The following is a 6312-nucleotide window of genomic DNA, read 5'->3' as shown; positions in this document are numbered from 1 at the left end:
GCTAGTATAGAGCTATAGAGGTAGACTAGAGCCAGAGGTAACAGTGGGTATAGAGCTAGTATAGAGCTATAGAGGTAGACTAGAGCCAGAGGTAACAGTGTGTATGGAGCTAGTATAGAGCTATAGAGGTAGACTAGAGCCAGAGGTAACAGTGGGTATGGAGCTAGTATAGAGCTATAGAGGTAGACGAGCCAGAGGTAACAGTGGGTATAGAGCTAGTATAGAGCTATAGAGGTAGACTAGAGCCAGAGGTAACAGTGGGTATAGAGCTAGTATAGAGCTATAGAGGTAGACTAGAGCCAGAGGTAACAGTGGGTATAGAGCTAGTATAGAGCTATAGAGGTAGACTAGAGCCAGAGGTAACAGTGGGTATGGAGCTGGTATAGAGCTATAGAGGTAGACTAGAGCCAGAGGTAACAGTGGGTATGGAGCTAGTATAGAGCTATAGAGGTAGACTAGAGCCAGAGGTAACAGTGGGTATGGAGCTAGTATAGAGCTATAGAGGTAGACTAGAGAGGTAGACTAGAGCCAGAGGTAGAGCAGTAACAGGGTATGGAGCTAGTATAGAGCTATAGAGGTAGACTAGAGCCAGAGGTAACAGTGGGTATGGAGCTAGTATAGAGCTATAGAGGTAGACTAGAGCCAGAGGTAACAGTGGGTATGGAGCTAGTATAGAGCTATAGAGGTAGACTAGAGCCAGAGGTAATAGTGGGTTGAGGTGTAATGGTAGACTAGTGGGTTGAGGTGTAATGGTAGACTGGGCGGCAGCGTAGCCTAGTGGTTAGAGCGTTGGACTAGTAACCGGAAGGTTGCGAGTTCAAACCCCCGAGCTGACAAGGTACAAATCTGTCGTTCTGCCCCTGAACAGGCAGAACAGGCACTGTTCCCAGGCCGTCATTGAAAATAAGAATGTGTTCTTAACTGGCTTGCCTGGTTAAATAAAGGTAAAAAAATAAAAAAAAAAGACTAGTGGGTAGAAGTGTAGTGGTAGACTAGAGGGTTGAGGTGTCGTGGTAGACTAGAGGGTTGAGGTGTCGTGGTAGACTAGTGGGTTGAGGTGTAATGGTAAACTAGTGAGTAGAAGTGTAGTGGTAGACTAGAGGGTTGAGGTGCCGTGGTAGACTAGTGAGTAGAAGTGTTGTGGTAGACTAGAGCCAGAGGTAACAGTGGGTTGAGGTGTAGTGGTAGACTAGTGGTTAGAAGTGTTGTGGTAGACTAGAGCCAGAGGTAACAGTGGGTTGAGGTGTAGTGGTAGACTAGTGGTTAGAAGTGTTGTGGTAGACTAGAGCCAGAGGTAACAGTGGGTTGAGGTGTAGTGGTAGACTAGTGGTTAGAAGTGTTGTGGTAGACTAGAGCCAGAGGTAACAGTGGGTTGAGGTGTAGTGGTAGACTAGTGGTTAGAAGTGTTGTGGTAGACTAGAGCCAGAGGTAACAGTGGGTTGAGGTGTAGGGGTAGACTAGTGGTTAGAAGTGTAGTGGTAGACTAGTGGTTAGAAGTGTTGTGGTAGACTAGAGCCAGAGGTAACAGTGGGTTGAGGTGTAGTGGTAGACTAGTGGTTAGAAGTGTTGTGGTAGACTAGAGCCAGAGGTAATAGTGGGTTGAGGTGTAGTGGTAGAGTAGAGCCAGAGGTAACAGTGGGTTGAGGTGTAGTGGTAGACTAGTGGTTAGAAGTGTAGTGGTAGACTAGTGGTTAGAAGTGTAGTGGTAGACTAGTGGGTTGAGGTGTAGTGGTAGACTAGTGGTTAGAAGTGTAGTGGTAGACTAGTGGGTTGAGGTGTAGTGGTAGACTAGTGGTTAGAAGTGTAGTGGTAGACTAGTGGGTTGAGGTGTAGTGGTAGACTAGAGCCAGAGGTAACAGTGGGTTGAGGTGTAGTGGTAGACTAGTGGGTTGAGGTGTTGTGGTAGACTAGAGCCAGAGGTAACAGTGGGTTGAGGTGTAGTGGTAGACTAGTGGTTAGAAGTGTAGTGGTAGACTAGTGGGTTGAGGTGTAGTGGTAGACTAGAGCCAGAGGTAACAGTGGGTTGAGGTGTAGTGGTAGACTAGTGGTTAGAAGTGTAGTGGTAGACTAGTGGTTAGAAGTGTTGTGGTAGACTAGAGCCAGAGGTAACAGTGGGTTGAGGTGTAGTGGTAGACTAGTGGGTTGAGGTGTAGTGGTAGACAGGTAGATCAGTGACTTCAGGGGAATCTGGTTGCTCTTAAATGATTCAATAGTTGTAACTGATCCTGTGTGTGTGTGTGTGTGTGTGTGTGTGTGTGTGTGTGTGTGTGTGTGTTTGGACAGATTAAGCCCATTCAGGTGTATCACCCCCCTATATACTAGCTGCTTCTACTTAACACTACTTAACCCTAAAATCTTCTTGCTGCTTCTTTTTGACACAACTTAACCCTAAACCCTCTACAAGTAGCATTTAACACTACTCAACCCTAAACACTCTACAAGTAGCATTTAACACTACTCAACCCTAAACACTCTACAAGTAGCATTTAACACTACTCAACCCTAAACACTCTACAAGTAGAATTTAACACTACTCAACCCTAAACACTCTACAAGTAGCATTTAACACTACTCAACCCTAAACCCTCTACAAGTAGCATTTAACACTACTCAACCCTAAACACTCTACAAGTAGCATTTAACACTACTCAACCCTAAACACTCTACAAGTAGCATTTAACACTACTTAACCCTAAACACTCTACAAGTAGCATTTAACACTACTCAACCCTAAACCCTCTACAAGTAGAATGTAACACTACTCAACCCTAAACCCTCTACAAGTAGCATTTAACACTACTCAACCCTAAACACTCTACAAGTAGAATTTAACACTACTCAACCCTAAACACTCTACAAGTAGCATTTAACACTACTCAATCCTAAACACTCTACAAGTAGCATTTAACACTACTCAACCCTAAACACTCTACAAGTAGCATTTAACACTACTCAACCCTAAACACTCTACAAGTAGCATTTAACACTACTCAACCCTAAACACTCTACAAGTAGCATTTAACACTACTCAATCCTAAACACTCTACAAGTAGCATTTAACACTACTCAACCCTAAACACTCTACAAGTAGCATTTAACACTACTCAACCCTAAACCCTCTACAAGTAGAATGTAACACTACTTAACCCTAAACCCTCTACAAGTAGCATTTAACACTACTCAACCCTAAACCCTCTACAAGTAGAATTTAACACAACTTAACCCTAAACCCTCTACAAGTAGCATTTAACACTACTCAACCCTAAACACTCTACAAGTAGCATTTAACACTACTCAACCCTAAACACTCTACAAGTAGCATTTAACACTACTCAACCCTAAACACTCTACAAGTAGCATTTAACACTACTCAAACCTAAACACTCTACAAGTAGCATTTAACACTACTTAACCCTAAACACTCTACAAGTAGCATTTAACACTACTCAACCCTAAACCCTCTACAAGTAGAATGTAACACTACTCAACCCTAAACCCTCTACAAGTAGCATTTAACACTACTCAACCCTAAACACTCTACAAGTAGAATTTAACACTACTCAACCCTAAACACTCTACAAGTAGCATTTAACACTACTCAATCCTAAACACTCTACAAGTAGCATTTAACACTACTCAACCCTAAACACTCTACAAGTAGCATTTAACACTACTCAACCCTAAACACTCTACAAGTAGCATTTAACACTACTCAACCCTAAACACTCTACAAGTAGCATTTAACACTACTCAATCCTAAACACTCTACAAGTAGCATTTAACACTACTCAACCCTAAACACTCTACAAGTAGCATTTAACACTACTCAACCCTAAACCCTCTACAAGTAGAATGTAACACTACTTAACCCTAAACCCTCTACAAGTAGCATTTAACACTACTCAACCCTAAACCCTCTACAAGTAGAATTTAACACAACTTAACCCTAAACCCTCTACAAGTAGCATTTAACACTACTCAACCCTAAACACTCTACAAGTAGCATTTAACACTACTCAACCCTAAACACTCTACAAGTAGCATTTAACACTACTCAACCCTAAACCCTCTACAAGTAGCATTTAACACTACTCAACCCTAAACCCTCTACAAGTAGCATTTAACACTACTCAACCCTAAACCCTCTACAAGTAGCATTTAACACTACTCAACCCTAAACACTCTACAAGTAGCATTTAACACTACTCAACCCTAAACCCTCTACAAGTAGCATTTAACACTACTCAACCCTAAACCCTCTACAAGTAGCATTTAACACTACTTAACCCTAAACACTCTACAAGTAGCATTTAACACTACTCAACCCTAAACACTCTACAAGTAGCATTTAACACTACTCAACCCTAAACCCTCTACAAGTAGCATTTAACACTACTTAACCCTAAACACTCTACAAGTAGCATTTAACACTACTTAACCCTAAACACTCTACAAGTAGCATTTAACACTACTCAACCCTAAACACTCTACAAGTAGCATTTAACACTACTTAACCCTAAACACTCTACAAGTAGCATTTAACACTATTTAACCCTAAACCCTTTACAAATAGAATGTAACCTTGTGTGGACTAAAAACATTTCCCCGGTTAGTCAAATGTTGGTTTCTTACTATTCTGTTCCCCACAAGTATAGTTACACACACACACACACACACACACACACACACACACACACACACACTCACACTCACACTCACACTCACACACTCACACTCACACACTCACACACAGAGGAATCAGAGGTAGATGTAATGTAGTGTTGTTGTGGAATGAAGGTATGGAGGTAAAAGTAATGCAGGTATGGAAACTGAATTAATTATGAATGACTCATTCAGGGATGTCACCGTGCCGATGTCCTTACTGTAACACGGTCAGTCACCACTTAACCCAACGCCACTCATAGAAAAACACAATGATGTTTATCAAATCGATCAGCTGGTGCACAGAACCAAACCAAAATACTGTACCCCAACATCAACTTGCATATCGGCTCAGTCTCCAATTAAAGAACAGCTCCGTCTCGAAACGTTTTTTTTAAAAACGAGCAAATATCCAAATAATTCAGCCGCATTAAATAAAATATGGATATATTTGACCAGTTCTGTTGTTAGTCTGTGTAAGGGGACCTCATGCTGCTTTCCTAACCAAGTGGGAGGTCCAGGGGCCCTGACCTCCAGGGGCCCTGACCTCCAGGGGCCCTGACCTCCAGGGGCCCTGACCTCCAGGGGCCCTGACCTCCAGGGGCCCTGACCAGAAGTGGGAGGTGGGGATTTACCAGTTGTGAATAACAGTGTGATGCATTCAGGTGAAATAAATAAATAAATAAATAACACTTCACAAGCTATGAACTTGGCTCCTGGCTAACAAAATGCGTAGACCATAAATTGAAAGTTCAGCTATCACGCTTGTAAATGAAGTATAGTGTTCATTTAACAAACATATATATTGCTTTTTATAAGTAATGTTTTGTTGTTGCGTTTAACTGCTGAAAATGCTGTTATCAAGGTAATTTCTTCAGTAGGTGACATCAGAGGTCACCATGTGGGAGAAATGGATCTAGTTGAGAGGTAGACAGCTCCGGATCATAGACTAGTTCCCCACTACAGATGACCAGTTTGAGGGCCGGTAAAAGTGTTTTTTTCCCAGTCGTATGTGGTACATTCCCACTTCCCACTTGGTTACTAACGCAGCATTATAAATAGCCTTACACACTTTGGTCCACAAAGGAACAGCATCTGGACCATCAATACAATAGTCCTTAACCCTGACACTGGTGGGAAGTGGGAACACTGGTGGAAGTGGCAACACTGGTGGGAAGTGGCAACACTGGTGGGAAGTGACAACACTGGTGGGAAGTGGGAAGTGGCAACACTGGTGGGAAGTGGCAGCACTGGTGGGAAGTGGCAACACTGGTGGGAAGTGGCAACACTGGTGGGAAGTGGCAACACTGGTGGGAAGTGGCAACACTGGTGGGAAGTGGCAGCACTGGTGGGAAGTGGCAACACTGGTGGGAAGTGGCAACACTGGTGGGAAGTGGCAACACTGGTGGGAAGTGACAACACTGGTGGAAGTGGCAACACTGGTGGGAAGTGGCAACACTGGTGGGAAGTGGCAACACTGGTGGGAAGTGACAGCACTGGTGGGAAGTGGGAACACTGGTGGGAAGTGGGAAGTGGCAACACTGGTGGGAAGTGGGAACACTGGTGGGAAGTGACAGCACTGGTGGGAAGTGGGAACACTGGTGGGAAGTGACAACACTGGTGGGAAGTGACAACACTGGTGGAAGTGAC

General features: G+C 43.3%; 1 long non-coding RNA gene across 9 annotated transcripts; it reads left to right on the top strand.

The window, feature by feature from the left end:
* The first annotated feature begins 1122 nt into the window (after window positions 1-1122).
* LOC127924275 (uncharacterized) lies at window positions 1123-2394 on the top strand. Of its 9 annotated transcripts, none has more exons than XR_008117461.1 (5): window positions 1123-1444; window positions 1724-1749; window positions 1828-1868; window positions 1988-2047; window positions 2100-2394. It is a non-coding gene; the product is annotated as an uncharacterized LOC127924275 (long non-coding RNA). The 9 variants fall into 9 exon arrangements; XR_008117460.1 differs by lacking the exon at window positions 1724-1749 and adding an exon at window positions 1646-1671; XR_008117458.1 differs by lacking the exon at window positions 1724-1749 and adding an exon at window positions 1646-1697.
* Window positions 2395-6312: the final 3918 nt, after the last annotated feature.

This window comes from Oncorhynchus keta, unplaced genomic scaffold, assembly GCF_023373465.1.
Source record: "Oncorhynchus keta strain PuntledgeMale-10-30-2019 unplaced genomic scaffold, Oket_V2 Un_contig_3906_pilon_pilon, whole genome shotgun sequence".
In the NCBI taxonomy this organism is placed as follows: Eukaryota; Metazoa; Chordata; class Actinopteri; order Salmoniformes; family Salmonidae; genus Oncorhynchus; species Oncorhynchus keta.
This window is presented reverse-complemented; position numbering and strand designations above follow the sequence as displayed.